The 20,650-nt window shown below is 35.9% G+C and overlaps 1 non-coding gene across 1 annotated transcript; it reads left to right on the top strand.

Annotated features, from left to right (window-relative positions):
• Positions 1 to 10,120: 10,120 nt before the first annotated feature.
• LOC112421484 (small nucleolar RNA R71) lies at positions 10,121 to 10,227 on the top strand. The gene has a single exon (XR_003011810.1). It is a non-coding gene; the product is annotated as a small nucleolar RNA R71 (small nucleolar RNA).
• Positions 10,228 to 20,650: the final 10,423 nt, after the last annotated feature.

Raw genomic sequence — 20,650 nt, 5'->3', positions numbered from 1 at the left:
GTTATGTTAGACCTAATTTCTCAAGACAGTTTCTCTTATGTTCTTCTAGCAACCAAGCCTATTTCGCTGACTTGATTACTATCAGATTTTGGTTCCTCTAACAACCAAGCCTATTTCGCTGACTTGATTGTTATTAGTTCCCTTGAAGATCGAAACTATATGTCTCAAAGATTGCAAAGCCTATTTTGCTGACTTTGCAAACCTTGTCTAAATTCACTTGTTCGAATATCAAAGCTCCACTTTCGTTTTATGAATTGATATTTGGAGTAATGGATAAACAATTATCAAACCCTCCACTTTCGTTTCCACAGTTTGATAACGGTTGATCCATGTTAAAGCGGTGAATTTAGATAAGAAATTAGGGTTACATAAGATTAAGGCTTAGAGCTTGGTTTGATTAGGATTATGTCATTTAGACTTATCCAACAATCCCAAGACAAGGAGAAGTCTACTCACTCATGTTCATCGTAGACATGGGGGAGAAGAGAGAAAGCATAAAAGTAAATGACAAGAAAATAAAGGAAAAGAAAAGAACTTTGATTAGAAAAGCAATTGTCACTTATTGAATTCCAAGTAAAGATGAATATTTGTGATGGATGGCTACTCTATTTATAGCGTTCATTCGACTTAAAATCTAAGCTATTACATTCGGGCCAAAAATAGAGTAGCTTAAAATCTAAGCAAAAGCAGCAAAAGGCACTCTGGATGGTGGCACGGCCGTGCTAAGGCTAGCACGGGCCGTGCCAAGTTTCTAACTGTGGGGAGACATATTTTGTCTCTCAATCTTCATATTTTTTAATCCAATCGGCTCCAAGTCCCTTTCTTTTGCTCCAAGACTCAATCCATCCAACATTCATTCCTAAAATAAAATAAAATGGTATTTGTAGTAAACTATCCTAAAAAGGAAATAATGCTAATATAAAATAAATTAAAATCTAATTATAACTAAACTAAAAAGCATATAAAAATAGTCAATAAATGACTCATCAAACTCCCCCATACTTGAATCTTTGCTTGTCCTCAAGCAAAAGGCATAGACATGGCAGCAACAAAAGGATTAATATATGACACTTTAAATAAAAGCTTATGTCTCCCTCGAGGTTTCATTTCAACGTACACTAATCACAACTTCAAGTATTCTTTGTAAACTTATTCAACCCAACAACAAATCTTAAGTGAGTGTATGTGTGTGTAGTCCAACCCTTTTCTTGCTCCTGTATAAGATAGATATTATGAGGAACAGGTTCTAACCATAACACTAAAATGACCGAGAAAAATCTTTCCTTCATTTCATATAAGAGAAGTGGGAGAGTTAAGATAGATTTTATGAATTTATACATTTGGGGGCTTGTAGATGCCTAGGGGCTATCATTTCACATTGGAAGTCCGTGAGGGGGTATCCTTTCCTCCAAGTTTCTATGATCACCCTAAGTAGTGCTACAACTTGTTTACTTCACTTAGGAAATTCCTCTTTTTGGAGGGTTTAATTCAAGCACAATTTGTTTGAGAAGTCATCACCACATTTAGGAAGTCAGTGAGAGGGTATCCTTTCCTCCACGTGTGGTGATATCCTTCCGCCCCATTTCGGTTTTCACATTTCATCACATTAGAATTATTCCCACACAAACTTATACTACTTTTACTCTGAAGATTTTTAAGGGTCCAAGTTAACATTAAAGCTAGAACGTGTTCCTTAAAATACCTACTCATACACTTACTCAAGGATTGCAACTAGGTGCTTTTCTCATTGGAGAATTTTCACAATAAAACTTGATGTGGGTGTAGTAAGAATACTTATAACACAAGAAATCACTTTCATGTACAAGAAACAACCATTGAGGAGACAACAAAAATTATGTCATAATAAAATAATAAAAACAAGCTGCTTATTCATGCCTTTTTACAATAAAACACAATAAAAGAATAAAGTTCAAGGGAGTTTGGAAACACTATGACTAATGACACTTTATTAGGCTCCCCCCACACTTAGGAGAAGCATTGTCCTCAATGAGTTAAGATAAAAAACGAAAGAAACAAGGAAAAAGTGAGAAAGGATGCGGAAAGCTCACAATTTGCTGAAAATTTTGAACCCCGGAGGCCTGTTAGGTTGGCACGGCCGTGCTAGCTGTAGCACGGGCCATGCCATCATGCTGCCAATTTTAGTTGAGGTGGTGTTGTGATTCCTGGCACGGCCGTGCCAACTCAAGCACGGGCCGTGCCACCTTTCTGGTTCTTGGAACTTTGATTTTTCTTGCGTTCCTAATCAATCTCGGACATTTACCTACAAAACAAAGAAAAAATAACAGAAAACAAAGAAAGCAATTAAATTAGTGGGTTGCCTCCCACGAAGCGCTCTTTTATCGTCACTAGCTTGACAAAAATAAGGATAAAAATCCTTAAGGTGGGTCACTCAGAGTGAAATCAGCCACTACTTCATTTACTTCTCCGGTATTATAGATTTTAAGCCTTTGCCCATTAACCGTGAAGGATCCTGTTTCTTCAGAAAATATTTCAATCGCCCCATAAGGGTAGACCGTGCGAACTTGAAAAGGACCGGACCATCGTGACCTTAGTTTACTGGGAAAGAGCTTTAGCCTAGAATTAAAAAGCAGCACAAGGTCACCGCTTTTGAAGTGCTTCTTGACGATTTTCTTGTCATGCCAATTCTTAGTTCTTTCCTTATAAATGCGGGCATTCTCGTAGGCATCTATCCTAAGTTCTTCTAGCTCGCTTAATTAAAGCTTTCTTTTTTCACCGGCTAAATTGGGGTCTAAGTTGAGGTTTCTAATTGCCCAATAGGCCTTATGCTCGAGCTCAACGAGAAGGTGACAAGATTTCCCATAGACAAGTTTAAAAGGGGTCATTCCAATGGGAGTTTTATAAGCCGTGCAATAGGCCCAAAGGGCACCGTCAAGCTTACTTGACCAATCTTTCCTAGAGGTTGAAACAGTTTTTTCAAGGATAGCTTTGATTTGTCTATTTGAGACCTCCACTTGTCCGCTAGTTTGGGGGTGATAGGGTGTCGCAATTTTGTGCCTCACTCCAAGTTTTTGCAAAAGTTTTTCAAAATGTCTTGAAATGAAGTGAGACCCTCCATCGCTTATCACAACCCTTGGCACTCCGAACCTAGGAAAGATGACTTTTTTAAATAGTTTTATAACAACTTGTGCATCATTGGTGGGGGAAGCAATGGCCTCAACCCATTTGGACACATAGTCAACCGCTACCAATATGTATTGATTCCCAAAAGAGGAGGGGAATGGTCCCATAAAGTCAATACCCCAAACATCAAAAATTTCGACTTCAAGTATGTTGTTCAAAGGCATTTCATTTCTTTTAGTAATACTACCGGTGAGTTGACATTTGTCACATTTAGAAATAAAGAGATGCACATCTTTGAAAAGTGATGGCCACCAGAAACCAGAATGAAGAATTTTGAAAGAAGTCTTTTGTGTACTGGCGTGGCCACCATAAGAAGAGGAGTGGCAATGAGTTAGAATACTACTTACCTCGTTTTCAGGAATGCATCTCCTAAAAATCCCATCTGAGCCTCTTCTAAAGAGGTAGGGCTCATCCCAATAGTAGTGCTTGAGATCATTGAAAAACTTCTTCTTTTGTTGGTAGCTCAACTCAGGTGGTAGCACTCCTGCTGCAAGAAAATTAACAAAATCTGCATACCAAGGCGCGTCAGTTTGTGCCAACAAAAAGAGTTGGTCATCCGGGAAGGAATCATCCCAGGGAAACTCATCCTCATTGGTCCCCCGAAGTCGGGACAAGTGGTCAGTGACAACATTTTCGACCCCCTTTTTATCTTTTATTTCAAGGTCAAATTCTTGGAGGAGCAAAATCCATCGGATCAACCTTGGTTTGGCATCTTTTTTGTTTAACAAATATTTTATGGCCGAGTGGTCTATGTAAACAATGATTTTTTATCCCACCAAGTATTGCCGAAATTTGTCAATGGCGTAGACAAATGCTAGCAACTCTTTTTCTGTTGTGGCATAATTTACCTGTGCCCCATCTAGGGTCTTACTGGCGTAGTATATGGCATGCATCTTTTTTTCCTTTCTTTGACCTAATATCGCCCCAACCGCATAGTCGCTTGCGTCACACATTATTTCAAAAGGCAAGCTCCAATCTGGTGGTTGTATGATTGGGGCAGTGATTAGTGCCTCTTTCAACCTGCAAAATGCCTGCAAACAAGCGTCATCAAAGACAAAGTCCGCATCCTTAAGAAGCAGACTCGTTAGTGGTTTAGTGATTGATGAAAAATCTTTAATGAAACGGCGGTAGAACCCTGCATGTCCTAGGAAAATCCTAATCTCTTTGACTGAGGTGGGAGGTAGCATTTTTTCAATAATTTCGATTTTTGCTTTGTCTACCTCTATACCTCTGTCGGAGACCAAGTGTCCTAGGACAATTCTTTCTCTTACCATGAAGTGACATTTCTCCCAATTTAAGACTAGGTTCACCTGTTCACATCTTTCCAAAACTTTTTCAAGGTTAGTCAAACAATCATCAAAACTAGATCCATGCACAGAAAAATCATCCATAAAGACTTCCATTATCTTTTCAACAAAGTCAGAAAAAATAGACATCAAGCATCTTTGAAAAGTAGCAGGGGCATTGCAAAGACCAAAATGCATCCTTCTATAGGCAAAGGTCCCAAAGGGGCATGTAAAAGTTGTCTTTTCTTGGTCATTAGGGTGAATGAGTATTTGGAAAAATCCAGAATAACCATCTAAGTAGCAAAAATGTGAATTCTTAGCTAACCTTTCCAACATTTGATCTATAAAAGGGAGGGGGAAGTGATCTTTACGGGTTGCTTTATTAAGCTTCCTATAATCAATACACATTCTCCAACCGGTGACGGTCCTAGTGGCAATGGATTCATTTTTATCATTTTTAATAACTGTGAGACCACCTTTTTTAGGTACAACTTGCACGGGGCTAACCCATTTGGAATCAGAAATTGGATAAATAACACCTGCATCTAGGAGTTTTAAAACTTCTTTTTTCACAACTTCTTTCATATTAGGATTTAGCCTTCTTTGATGTTCAATGGAGGGTTTATAGTCTTCTTCAAGAAGTATCCTATGCATGCATAATGAAGGATTTATTCCCTTAATGTCGTCAATGGTGTACCCTATAGCTTTAGGATACTTCTTGAGGACATAAAGTAACTTTTCAGTTTCTACTTCATCGAGGCTTGCATTTACAATAACAGGGTAGGTAGAGTTAGGGCCTAAGAATTCATACCTTAGATTTGATGGAAGTGGTTTAAGCTCTACTTTCGGTGCTTCCTTGGGTAGAAGTGCTGGTTCTTCTTTTACTAACTCCTCCACACTTAGACCTTCCATTGGAGGAGTTCTATTCAACAGTTCTTCATAAGCTTTTGCCTCCCCTTCCAGTTTTGTACCTGCATTGTTTACCAAGCATACTTCCAAACCATCATGTGTAGTTGATGCTAAAGAGCACTCTTTCACGCAATGGTCGATTATATCTATCATGCAACAAGAGTCCTTAATGGAAGGACTTTTCATTAGTTTAGCAAGTTCAAATTCAACAGTCTCTTTACCGACATTAAAAGCAAGCTTACCCTTTTTTACATCAATGATGGCTCTTGCAGTAGCAAGAAAAGGTCTTCCTAAAAGAATTGGTACTTGGTTGTCTTCCTCCATCTCCATTACAACAAAATCAGCGGGGATGTACACCTCTCCTACCTTAACGGGGACATCTTCTATGATTCCAGCTGGATACTTAACAGAACGGTCCGCTACTTGTAGGGTCATCCTTGTCGATTTAAGTTCCCCTATTCCCAACCTCTCGTAAAGGGATAAAGGCATTAGGCTGACACTGGCTCCTAGATCACACATAGCTTTCTTCACTACTTCTGACCCTATGACACAAGGTATGGAAAAACTGCCTGGGTCTTTAAGCTTTGGTGGAAATTTATTTTGGATGATGGCACTACATTCTTCCGTAAGGTTAACCGTCACACCTTCCTCAATTTTTCTCTTTTTAGAAAGGATTTCTTTCAAAAATTTAGCATAGGTAGGCATTTGGGTTAAGACTTCGGTTTGAAAGGCACATCAATATATATTTTGTTCATCATTTCTATGAACTTTTTAAATTGCTCATCTAGCTTAGATTTGACAAACCTTTATGGGAAGGGAATTTTTGGCTTAAAGGGAGGTGGGGTGTTTTCCTCGACTCGTGGTTCTTCTCTTTCTGCCCTGGTTTCCCTAGATGGTGGTTCGCAGATCTCTTTCTCACTGTCATTGGATTTGGTTCTCCTTATGGGGTCTTCGAGTGGCTTACCACTCCTAAGTGTAACAACATTCAGTTTGTTGGGGTAGTCAACCTTATGAACTACTTGGGAGAGCTGAGTTTCAGAAGTTTTGTTGTGAGAGGAGATGGAATCTATCTTTGTTGTGAGAGTAGCAAGAGAGTTGCTCAAAAGTCTAGTTTGGTCCTTGAGCTCTTGTGTAACAGCCCGATTTTTAGCTAGTTTTATTTTAATTACTTTTATTGTGTGATTGTATGTGATTAATTGTGATTGTGTGTATTTTATTGTCATCGGGTGCATTTAAATGGATTACCGTATTAGAAGGGTATTTTGGTCATTTGGCGGGTAAGGGTAAAATGGTAATTTTGGTGGGGATTATTTTAATGATTAGTGAGAACCCTTATTTTACTAAGTTACTAGTGTAGTGATTAGTTTTTACCGTTAGTGACCGTTGGTTATATTTTACCGTTGTTAGTAATTACCGTTGAGTGTATAGAAACTTTTGAATTGTGTTAGAATGGGTTAGGCCCATTAGCATTTTGAGTTAAGCCCATTAAGGGGGATAACACTAGGGTTGTCTTAGAATTGTATTCATTCACTACAAAACATTTTCCTAGAGATAAGGAGAGGTAGAGAGAGAAAGAGTGAAGAGAAGAACAAGAGTGTTGGAGGGGAAGCTTGAGGAATCAAGTGGGTGATCTAGGAGCTGAAGTGAAGTTAGGATTAAGGATAATCAACTTCAAAGGTAAGGGGGTTAGTTATTATCACAATCATGTAATTTTGCATTTGCTCATGTTGTATGAAAATGGGTTGATGAACAATTCATGTCAAATTCGTGCTCTTGCTGTGATGTTATGTTTGTATGCATGAATTGATGATAATTGTATGATTGTTAGTGAAATTACATGTTCAAATATGTAAAAATGTTAAGTTATGAGTATTGTGCTAAATTGGTGAATTTCTCCTAAGTTGTTGTTGATTTGAGATGTGATTCATGTTCAATTGATGTTATGAATGTTATTTGATATTATGATTGATGAATAATTGCTTGGGTTTGCATATTCATGGATTGATGATGAGAATTTGAATTGTGTTGGTGTTTTGGTGAAAATGAAGAGTTAGCTCAAATGTCAAGTGTTTTCAAGTTTGATTGTGTCTTTGTAAGTCTTTTTAGTCGTATTGACCTATAAACATGTTCTGGAAACACATTTGGGCATTGAGGGATCAAAAATTGGGATTTTGGGGTGAAAAATGGATTTTTCCCGTAAAACTAAATTTTTCTGAACTGCGCGATTCCGCCGGGCGAGCTAATGGCGTGCTAGTGGCGAGCAGCTACTGCCTTCGCTCGCCATGGCGAGCAAACATTCCGCCAGGCGAAAATGCCCAGTTTTAGCATCCCCTGTTTCGCGTTCTTGCATCTTTTTCACCTATTTCTGTTTTGAATTGGACTTTGGTGTAAACATGAAAGTTGTAGATAATTATGTTAGCTTTCTAATGGTTTTGGTTTGACATCCAAATGATTTTTAGAACTTGAGATATGATTAAATTACTACACATGGGTCATGTGGATTTTTGTGAAAACTTATCATAACTTTCTCTATGAGCCGTGGAACTTTTCCAAACTTGATATTGTGTTTAATGAAGCACTTAGAGTGAATAATTGAGTATGCATTTACGTATTGGGGAATGTGAATGTGTTGATGGTTTGAGATATAATTTTGGGATTTGGGAATCAAATTTGGGAATTCAACTTTGTCGAAAAATAACTTTTGTAAACTAATGAAGCTTGCAAGTTGAACCTACAGTTCATATAGGCTTAGGTAATACTTGCAAGAGTGGTCAAACATCTTAATCATGTAGAAAGTGATATTTCGGGTGGGAAAGTGAAAGGTTGTGAAAATGGGATTTTCATATGAACTAAGTTGTGCTTGGGTTAACGTTAATGACCCAGAGGCGACTTAACTTCATGATTATGTTGTCAATTAAGATTGTTTGAAGGTTTTCAACTTGTCTTTTATCTTGGGATTTGTTAATGTTGGCCGGTAGCCACTAGACATGGTATTTAGTGGAAAACGTTTCTTGAACCAATTGTCCTAAGAATTGTGGTGACTATGTTTATATAACTAAGTGAAGATGTTGAATCGTTATATTTTGGATATGATGTTTATCATGAGATATGTATGCTATCTTACTTAGAATGTAAGGAATGCTTGAATGGTGGAACTATATGTGATAGTTGATGTTGAATAACATTGTTGATTATTGATGATCATGTTGATGTGATGATGATGAATGCTATGATTTAATTGTGTATGGGCATGTTTTCTTGATAATGCAATGTTGTGGAGATAATCAATATAATTGGGTGTTGTCCTATATATTGAGGTTGAAATTGTGGATTGTTGTCGCATTATCGAGTCCTTATACATGTCCATGCATCATAGTCGTGTTGAGAGACGATGTTTTATTCTTCATAGGGCTTCGGCCTGGCAGAGATATTTTGAGATCTAGTTTTGGACTTCGGTCTAGCAGAGATCTTTTGAGATCTGGATACGATGTTTTATTCGTTATAGGGCTTCGGCCTGGCAGAGATCTTTTGAGATCTGGATTTGGGTGACGACCTTTTGGAGATTTGGTACCACATGCATTTATGTGTCAATAAGTGCATATCATGACATGAGTCTTGTTTGATAAATGTGATTGGTGATTGTTCGTGAAATGTAATTAATGACTATTCATGAATATTTGTGATTGGAGATTGTGAATGAATATTTGTGAAGTGATAACTGTTCATGTGATTGATGATTATTGATGTGAGATATTGGGATGTGATGTAAGTATTAATGTGTGATTATTATTGATCAAATGCATGAGGTTTATGTTGAAATATTCATGTTATCTGTTATTTGGATTATGATAATGTAATACTTACCCCTAGTGGATCTGTGATGGACCACCTGCCTATCTGTATGGATGGGTAGACGTTGTGCAAGTTTAGTTGCTTGGTGAGTTCTTGTGCTTGGTGGATATCGGGAGCTTTCTCCGATATCGGTGTTTAGAATTAATCGGCTCTGATCTAGGCTTCGTTGTGTCGGTCTAGATTATGTTATCTTTGGATTTTGTTATGTTTGGAGATTACCCGTTTGTTGGGATTTTTGAGATGCATCTATGTTGATGTAATTTATTTATTCATAACATGTATATTTGAATTTACTCTGGTTTATATTCCGCTGCGACTGTTGAGGTTTATATACATGTTTATTGGTTTTTGAATTTTGAATGTGGCGTAGCCTCTATTTCTTGAATAAATGTATTATTCGCATGTTTAATTGCTTTAATAGAAATAGGAGTGTTACATCTTGGAGCTGTTCGGATTGTTTAAGAAAATAGTTTTCCATTAAAAGTTCAATGTGAGATTTTTGAACAACTCTTTGGCCATTCTGAACAAAGTTTAACTGCTCAATACTACTTAGTTTGCAATTGATGCTAGAATGACTAGATAGGCCACATGCTTCACATGGAGGTGAGAAGGTAGGTGTGATAACACAAGTACTCATGCGATCAAGTCTTTGAGATAATGCATTCACCCTGGTAGATAGATAGTCAATGGAAGAGGTTTCGTCCATACCTGCCTCTTTTTTAGAGGGTGAAGGATTGATGATTGCTTTTTCTTCCGTCCATTGAAAAAGGTTTAGAGCCATGTCCTCAATCAACGCATAAGGTGTCGTGAAATCCTTGTTCATTAGGGCACCACCTGCAGCTGCATCAACAGTCAATTTAGTGTTAGATGTTAGACCATTATAAAAGGTGTGGATGATTAACCATTTCTCTAGACCGTGATGGGGACAACGTCTAAATATTTCTTTAAAACGCTCCCACACATCAAAAAGAGATTCCCCGTTTTTCTGAGTAAATTGGTAAAGCTTTCCCCTAAGTTGGGCGGTTTTTGATGGGGGGAAAGAAACGGCAAAGGAATTCTCGCCTCAGTTGGTCCCATGAGGTGATGGAACTGGGCTTTAAAGAGTTGAACCAATTGCTGGCCCTATCTTTTAGAGAAAAAGGGAAGAGATGTAGCCTAACGGTTTCTTGGTCGTCTTTGCAAGTTACACTAAGTCTCCAAAAGGTTGAGATATGTAAATTTGGATCTTCAGAAGGTGATCCAGAAAACTGGTTTTGTTGCACCAAAATTAGTAGTGCAGGTTTTATTTTGAAGTCGCTACCTTGAACCGTTGGGTAAACTATAATAGTGCATGGCTCATCCGAAGAAGGGATCGAATACTCCTTAAGAGTGCGTTCCTCAGCCATGTTATCTATTATCTTTATGCTACCCAAGAAGTTAGGTGTAGAGAGAAGAAGGGAAGAAGAGGGGGAGAGAAAAGAGTTCTACTCACAAAGAAAGAGTTAATCAAATTAGTTTACTCCCTGGCAGCGGCGCCAAAAACTTGGTGAGATAAAACCGCAAGTGCACGGTCTTACCGAAGTAGTATAAAAGAGTATCGTTCCGACAAGGAGTAGTTCAATTTAATTAACCTTTAGAAATGATTAGTGTGCTCGTGATTTTCGGATATCCAACCATTAATTGATTTGAATCGTCAATCTTTGAACTCTCGATTTTTATTCGTGGGAAGGGAAAAAATGAGTAAAAACCCTTATCGAGACTTTGGATTCGGGGGTTGGTTACGCGAAGGGAAGGTGCTAGCACCCTAAGCGTCTACGGTATTCCGTAGGAACCTCTTACCTAATTTATCTTGTGCTACATTCATTGCTTATTTGAAAATTATTACTTAAAAGTCTAAGTGAAAGAATGGAGGGAGAAGAAGTATGTTTTTGGTTATTTTTATTTGATTTGGAAGGATAAAAATCCTATGCCTACATACCCTTAAAGAAAAGGGATCAAAACCAATGTAGTTCACCTAAAAAGTTTCTTTTTGGTGGGTTGGTTGACTTTAGATTTTAGAAAATGGTTTTAAGAAGGGATAAGAGGCCTCAAGGCATGAGATAAAATAAGGTGAGGTTGGTCAAATTTTAATTACAAGAAAATCAAGTCTATTATGAATATTAATTCAATTAAGCATTTGATTAAGAAAATAAAAGAAAAAAAAACACTTGGGTTACAAGCCAAGGTTTATTAAGAAAATATTTTTTAAGTTTTGCATATTTGATTTTTTGGGAAAAATGATTTTTCTAAACTAACGTAACGGCGTAAAAATAAAATAAGCGGTAAATAAAGTGGCATAGTGTCGGTGCGTGTGTTACTACACTATTACATACCCTCCTAGATACATTCTATGGTCTCAAGAGAGATATAATAACAAGAAATAAAAAAATGTGCAAAATAAATTACATCAATTTCCTAATTATACACACTAAAAAATTAATGACAATAAAATGACAAGAAATTAAAATATGCATGAGATGATTCTAAATAAAAAAGTAGCAATTATAAAATTAAAACAGTAAATAAAAATTAAAACAAACACAATATTTTTGTAAGTTTTTTAGATAATTTTTTTTTAGCAAAGAGGTGCAGAAAGTAAAAACAGAGGTGTAATTAATAAAACTGTAGTGAAATTAAAAAAACAATTGGGCTCAGACTGGATAGATCTTGACCGTCTGATGAATTAGAAGGTCTAGATCTAATCACAGGAAATATCATCACAGCCACAGGATCTGAGATCCAACGGTTAAAATGAAATCCGGTTTGATTTTATAAAAACGGTTCAAATGAAATAAAAACCGGTTCAACAGCAAGTATATAAGCAAATTCGGTTCATCAACCTTCATTTCTCTCAACCTTTCTCTCTCTAAACCAAAAAACTCTCCCTTCTCTCTAAAAATTCTGGAAAAGAGCAGAAGATGATCTTCATCTTCTCCAGCGGGTTTCGCCGCTCCGGTGCGGTGGTTTGCCGGCCCAACAGGGCGGCGCCGCCACACCGGAAAACGAAACTTCTCCGTTTTCAAATCTTTTTACATATTTAGATATCCTTTTTGGTTTTAAACACGAATCCGAACTTACTTTTTTCAAAATCAAAGTAAAACTCCCTAGATCTACATTTTAAGATTCGGATTCAAACTCTTTTATTATTATTTTTTTACCTTTTCAATTAGAAACTCATTCCACACACAAATTCACAAAATAACAACGAAACAACCGATTACCTATTTAGATCGGAGACGGTTAGATTGCGACGGAAAACTTCAAGGTTCCTCTCTAATCTTTGAGTCCGCTTCTATTCATTAAACTCGGTTCTGATACTTGTTGAAACGGCGCGATTGAGCCTTTGTTTGGATCGGATCCGTTATTCTTGTCGTTGTGGGTTCGGATTCGAGCTTGTAAGTGACGGATTCAAAAGAAAAAGTGATGTTTAAGTACGAAATTTAGTTTACTTGAAGTGTTGATGTACGGATTCGGTTGAATCATGAAAAAGGTTGGTTAAAATCAGTTTTTATGATTTGGGTGTTTGATTTTGAAATTTGGGAAAGAGAAAGAAAATTAGGGTTTGATGATTGCGGCTACTGGTTGGTGGTTCTGTGGTTTCTCGGTTTGCGGCTAGGTTTTTTTCTTTTTTTGACAGATTTGATTTTATAGCATTAGGGTTGAAGGGAAAAAGGAAACAACATCCTGGATTTGGAAACAAAAGTTTGACAATCTGAGGCGTGTGAAAAAAAATATTTTTTTGGACCCTTGCTGGGATTTCTCGGACTCATTGACATTATAGCACAAAAATAGAAAATAAACTATTAAATATATAAAAAGAGTAACTAATTTTAAAATCAAAACTAAAATTAAAACTAATAAAAGATGGAAATTAAATACTGAAATAAAAAGAAAATAAAGAGAGGAGAGGGTCCGACTCGGAATAAAAAATGAGGTACTTCAAAGTAACCTCTCTTTAAAAATTCCCGACTTTAAAATACGAATAAAATGGGTAAAAATAGAGAAAAGTGGTCAAAATTTGGGGTATGACAATTAGAGAAGAAGAGAATTGTAAGTTGGGGTTTTCAAACGATTGAAAATTAATAATATAAAAAGAGCCTTGGGATCGTTGGTTTCAACTAAATAACAAGTCCTTCTCAAACCAAAACTATAAGCTTATAATGTTATGTTAGACCTAATTTCTCAAGACAGTTTCTCTTATGTTCTTCTAGCAACCAAGCCTATTTCGCTGACTTGATTACTATCAGATTTTGGTTCCTCTAACAACCAAGCCTATTTCGCTGACTTGATTGTTATTAGTTCCCTTGAAGATCGAAACTATATGTCTCAAAGATTGCAAAGCCTATTTCGCTGACTTTGCAATCCTTGTCTAAATTCACTTGTTCGAATATCAAAGCTCCACTTTCGTTTTATGAATTGATATTTGGAGTAATGGATAAACAATTATCAAACCCTCCACTTTCGTTTCCACAGTTTGATAACGGTTGATCCATGTTAAAGCGGTGAATTTAGATAAGAAATTAGGGTTACATAAGATTAAGGCTTAGAGCTTGGTTTGATTAGGATTATGTCATTTAGACTTATCCAACAATCCCAAGACAAGGAGAAGTCTACTCACTCATGTTCATCGTAGACATGGGGAAGAAGAGAGAAAGCATAAAAGTAAATGACAAGAAAATAAAGGAAAAGAAAAGAACTTTAATTAGAAAAGCAATTGTCACTTATTGAATTCCAAGTAAAGATGAATATTTGTGATGGATGGCTACTCTATTTATAGCATTCATTCGACTTAAAATCTAAGCTATTACATTCGGGCCAAAAATATAGTAGCTTAAAATCTAAGCAAAATCAGCAAAAGGCACTCTGGATGGTGGCACGGCCGTGCCAAGGCTAGCACGGGCCGTGCCAAGCTTCTGACTGTGGGGAGACATATTTTGTCTCTCAATCTTTATATTTTTGCATCCAATCGGCTCCAAGTCCCTTTCTTTTGCTCCAAGACTCAATCCATCCAATATTCATTCCTGAAATAAAATAAAATGCAATTTGTAGTAAACTATCCTAAAAAGGAAATAATGCTAATATAAAATAAATTAAAATCTAATTAAAACTAAACAAAAAAGCATATATAAATAGTCAATAAATGACTCATCAATTCACACTTGGTGAAGATTTGTTAACATTAGGATAACCATGTTTCATGTAACAAAAATCCACAGTATGATTTGTACGATTACAGAAAGTACAGAGTCTAGTAGGCTTATTTGAAGAGAAGCTTTTACCACGACCTTGAGGTTTTCTGTTATCAGTGGCATTGATTTGAATTGAGGTATCAGTAGATACACTCAAAGAAGTAATAGAAGCATGATTACTTTCTTCCTGAACAACTAAAGAATAAACTTTGTTCATAGAAGGAAGAGGATCAAGGAGAAGAACTTGAGTTCTAACAACAGAAAATTGGTCATTCAATCCTGTAAGAAATTGCATAATCTGATCCTCATTTCTATGAATCTTAGCAACTCTAGATGCAGCACAACGACAAGGATGAACACAAGAACAATTAGGGATAGGTCTATGTGAAGATAATTCCTCCCATAAGGACTTCATTTCAGTGAAATAATCCAAAACAGATTTTGATCCTTGTTTCAAATTATTGATGTTAGAACGTAAATTTGCAATGCGAATACGATCAATTTTGGAGAATTTTTCTTTCAAATCAAGCCAAACCTCAAGTGCAGAATCACAAAAAACAATAGTTTGAGCAATGGACTCAGAATCTGAGTTGATAAGCCAAGATTGAACCAAATGATTGCATCGTTCCCATGCTGTGCGGTTCAAATCATCGTCATCAGGCATAGGAATGGAACCATTGATGAAACCAAGCTTATTCTTCGTTCCCAACGAGCGTTCAACAGTGCGACTCCAAGCAATATAATTGGAACCGTTGAATTTAGGAGTAATAGAAAGAGAATTGGGACCTTCACTGGGATGAACGAAGAACACTGATTCAGTATCAGGTTGAACAACATTTCTTGGCGCCATGGATGCAATACGAGAAGATCAAGAACAGAGTATAACAATGATTGAAGAAAATCAATCAAAACAAGAAAACGAGAACAAGAAAGAAGAATCAAGGTGTGAAATCGTGAAGATTTATCACACAAAAACCAGAAAAATTGATCAAACGAAGATCAATTGAAGAAGAAGATGCAGCGGAAAAACGGTTACAAACCGTTATGGATCGTAACAAACTCTTCCTCTTTGGAAAGAGCTTCTGATACCATATCAGAAATCAAAAGAAAAGGAATGAAATGAATTCTCATTACTAAGAATAGAGCTTACAACAAGTATATATACTAATAACTAATAGTATGGTAAGCTATAATGATCTAACTATAGAGTATCAATATCCTAAGTAAAGTTACTTGTCCAGCAAGTAATAACAATTCATGTGATATTACTATCATCAATATCATTCTGTAATAACTCAAACAGTGATGATTTGGACTTCCCTCATAAGAAGTATATTCATATGAAATGTGTCAAAGTGAATTGATTCCACACTTGAAAATCTTGGTTTACCTGCATTCAACATTGATTGGTTACTTCCCTACCAATTACGGTAAAAATCATTTACAAAGTAGAAAACAAATCTTTTATATGTAAAATTAAGCTAATTCTATGATGCCAATTAAAATTTAAATAGTGATGTGCCATACACTTTTTTGTTCCACAATGAATCAATAATCCAGAGACATTGTTCCAATGGTTGAAACTTGAAACAAATCTGTGAGTGGCACAACACATATTTCAGTTGTGCAGCGTAGCACTTGCCGTAAAACTCATGTCGAAGTTAAATTAGATGGTTGGAAACCCTAGCTTGACATTTGAGCAATTGAATAACTATAAATAGGATTGTGACAAAAACTGGATTGTGAATGATATAGTTAATAAATTCAACCAAGTTCAGTTTTGATTAATTTGTGAACTATCCGTCACAATTTTTTTTTTTTTTGTGCGGTTTGAATAATATTCCAGAGTTTGGCGACATAGGATAGAAATTTCTCGGGATGCAACCTAATTGGAATGTCGGTGTTTCGTCCTGATCCTTACTCATTGCTTAGAAAGAAAAAAAAAATTGTTGATAGTTGAGGAATCATTAGGCCCTTGCATTTTTCTTTTTTGACAAAAAGACTCTACATATTTGATCACATACATCTTAATAACTTTTGGTTGTTCTCTCTGTTGCACGAACTCTTCTGATTGAAGAGTTGTCCGGGTGTCCGACACGTATCATGTCTGACACCGAGACAACATCGATATTTTGTGATAACATTGAATTATGTCATTTTTTCAAAATTTTATCAGTATCGACGTGCCCGTGTCAGTGTTGTGTCCTTGCTTCATTGTTCTAAACTTGTTTTGCCAGGGTTATTGTTTCTTTCTACTTGTTAGATCAATATCTTTTGTAACATACTGGTAAAATATTTTTCTGATGACTATTAAGACACTTTGTGTTGATGGCTGCTTGTGTGAGAACTCAATTCAAAGATAATACATTAGAGGATTTTAATGCTCAAACATTGGCTTTCTTCAACATAACTTATTGGGTTCCTATTTCTTGAATAACTTTCAATTGGATTTTCAAGAACATGGTTTTGGGATAATAAGGGTAGATTCCATACTTCAGAATGTATGCAAGATCAATATTTTCAGTAACACCAGTTCATTAGTAACTACAAAAAGAGGATCATATTGACTTCTTTGTCTTCCTTCAACAAATAAATATTCTTCTACCATTTGAATTCCTCCTGCAAAAACCAAGAAAAAGTCAATAAATTTTAGGAGACAATATGAATTATATAAATTATATGATCAGTTGATTCACGCATAACATCCATATATAGAAGTTATAATAAAATAGTAAATGCATATTTCTAGGTTGACAAGTAATTTCTCAGTTACTTCCTTAAAAAAAAAAAAGTAATTTCTCAGTTACTTAAATTTCAAAACAACAACTTACAATAACTCAAATCCAGCACGTCCAAGTTGGGAAAAATGGAAGTAAACAACATGATGTGTTCATCTCCCAACAGCTCACAGTGAGCCAAACAAAGAGACTTAAGTTGAGGTCTTCCAACAAAATCCCTCAAAGAATTAGAATTCTCGAAATTCTTTTTCCCAATAGACGTGCATTCCATTTTGATCTCACTAAGTGAAGGACAGTTTCTAACTAGGTAAAAAAACGATAACTCGATGAGAAACATACATTCACTAAGGTTTATAGACACTTAAATAAGAGAGAGTGAATTCCATAAAAGAAATTAGAGGGCCTCTTGATCAAAGGGTGACCAAGAGAGTTCTTTGAGCAAAGGGAAACAATCGGCAATGAGTACCAGTACATACTCATCAATAAAAATTTTGGAACAGGTCAGAGAGACCAGAGATGTATTGTTTTGGGATAAAGCTCGCAACGCATATGCAGGAATGGTACATTGGTCGGGGAGTTTGAGGGATGTGATGTTCAATGATGGAAAACAATAGATTTGAATGAGAAGAGCATCGAGGTCACATCTGTAATCCGAGAATTCTAGGGATGTGAGGTTGGTGAACCTTTTGAAGAGACAACCAAGGAACGGGGGTGTTTCATCATAGATTGTGAGGGAGAATTGGAAACTTTCTGTGACAGAGTAACTGTTTGTTGACGAGGGATAGAGAATTTAAGTAGCGACGTCTGTCGTCCTTGACGAAGGATTTTAAGATGCATTCTCAACACTCATCGGGTAAATATGAACCTGTTGAATCCGAAACCATAGACTGTTGTGGAGATTTGAGAGAAGAAGTTTTGTTCCTTTTCATTGGATCACACGCAATGAATGGTGTGAGTGCTTCCGGCGTTGGCAGCGGAAAACCTTCCGGTGATGAGTTAGGGTTTTGTGGAGAAGGAAAAGATGAAAGATGAATCTAGACGATGATTTGAAGTAAAAATTGCGGAGAAGTGAAAACCGATGAAACTCGTTAGGGTTTTGTTTTAGAGTGTTTCCTTCTAAAACAAAATCTATTTAAATTGATTTGTGCTGAATGGTTTCATATCATTGGCCCAGCCTGTTCGTGAAAATTAGAGTGTGTTTGGATGAGGTAATTTGGAAATTTTAAAGAATTTAAAATTCTAGGCAATTTACCTCAAAGTATTTGAATTCCCTCATAATATTACATTTCCTCAACATTACATTACATTCCCCATCCAAACAATGAAATTCACCTCAAAGTATTTGAATTCCCTCATAACATTACATTCCCTCAAAACATTCCCCCATCCAAACACACGTTAGTGTAATTGCTTGCCTCTTTTTGCCCTCTACGTTGTTGTTAAGACCTAAATTATGGGAAGATAATTTTGGATGGTGTATTATTTTTCTACTCTCTTTTATCTCATACAAGATAACTTCTAATCATAGGCAGAGACACCACCCAGCTAGTCAAGGCACTCGTCCGGGCTCAGTCGATACCTTTTTTATGTTAGGTCCAACCCAATAACCCATTAACCCACTTAAAAAAATAAAAAATTGGGCAAACTCAAATATTTTTCACACGCGCACAACAAAAGTCACTTGATGATGTTAATGTTATTCGAACATTTTCACCGCAAAGAAGTCTCGGAAATATCATTTACCTCCTAATTTTATTTTGCACACTATTGGTAGCTTATATTTCATCTCTCTTATTTCAAATTGTAATATTGTTGTAACCAAAAACAAAAAAAATACTTTTGTTGACAAAATGACATACCTCTTTTATTTTGATTTATGATTGTTTATGACTATTTATATATGAAGCCTGAATACGTAGTACGGATACGGATACGTATCGTATCCTAATTTAAAAATTTCCGCGTATCCGCATACCCGTATCGTATTGTGATACGGCTAACATACGTTAACAAAATATTTATATGAAAATTTATATGCATGTAAAATACTTGAAAAAAAAACATTGATTACTATTCAATATTATATAATCATAAATGTCACAATTTACAAAAAATAATACATGTGATCAAAATTAAAAATGTAAAGTTTTCGTATAAATCATATTTTATTTTCATTCATATGTTAGGTTATCTCCTCTCTCTTCGGCAACCAATGCCGCCGCCGCCGATTCTGTCATCCTCTTCGGCAAGCACTGATGAGATAAAACCGCAAGTGCACGGTTCTATCGAAGTAGTAAAATAAGAGTATCGTTCCGACAGGGAGTTATGAATCCAATTAACCTTTAATGATGATTAGACAAAAGAGTTTTAGATAAAAAGTTGGATTTTTAATTACAAGAAAATAAATAAGATAAAAGCCTTGGAATTATTGGTTCATCCTAATGACAAGTCCTTCACAAACCAAACTATTAAACTTATAACCTTATGTTAGACCTAATTTCTCAAGACAGTTTCTCTTTTGTTCCTCTAGCAACCAAGCCTATTTTGCTGACTTGATTACTATTAGATTTTGGTTCCTCTAACAACCAAGCCTATTTCGCTGACTTGATCATTATTAGTTCCCTTGAAGATCGAAACTATATGTCTCAAAGATTGCAAAGACTATTTCGATGCCTTTGCAATCCTTGTCTAAATTCACTTGTTCGAATATCAAAGCTCCACTTTCGTTTTATGAATTGATATTTGAGATGATGGATAAACAATTATCAAACCCTCCACTTTCGTTTCCACAGTTTGATAATGGTTGATCCATGTTAAAGCGGTGAATTTAGATAAGAAATTAGGGTTACATAAAATTAAGGTTTAAAGCTTGGTTTGATTAGGATTATGTCATTAGACTTATCCAACAATCCCAAGACAAGAGAAGTCTACTCACTGACGTTCATCATAGACAAGGAGAAGAAGAGAGAAAGCATAAAGATAAATAACAAGAAAGTAAATGAACTTTTATTAGAAAGACAATTGTCACATATTGCATTTCAAGAAAAGATGAATATTTGTGATGGCTAGCTACTCTATTTATAGTTTACATTCGACTTAAAATCTAAGCAATCACTAGAATGTTCCACAAGTAAACTAAAACAGAGTAGCTTAAAATCTAAGCAAAAGCAGCAAAAGTAGTTCTGGAGTGTGGCACGGCCGTGCCAAGCCTAGCACGGGCTGTGCCAAGCTTCTGACTTTGGGGGAGATATATTTTGTCTCCAAATCTTCGTATTTTCGTACCGAATCAACTCCAAATCCCTTTCTTTTGCTCCAAGACTCAATCCATCAAATATTCGTTCCTAAAATATAACAATATGGAATTAAAGTAAAATAGTTGAAAAAGAAAATAATATAAATATAAAATAAACTTAAATCTAATTAAAAACGAAACTAAATAACATATTAAAATAGATAATAAAAGACTCATCAAACTCCCCCACACTTGAATCTTTGC

The sequence above is a fragment of the Medicago truncatula genome, chromosome 4 (assembly GCF_003473485.1).
Source record: "Medicago truncatula cultivar Jemalong A17 chromosome 4, MtrunA17r5.0-ANR, whole genome shotgun sequence".
Taxonomy (NCBI): Eukaryota; Viridiplantae; Streptophyta; class Magnoliopsida; order Fabales; family Fabaceae; genus Medicago; species Medicago truncatula.
The sequence above is the reverse complement of the archived record's forward strand: the minus strand, read 5'-3'. Positions and strand labels throughout refer to the sequence as shown.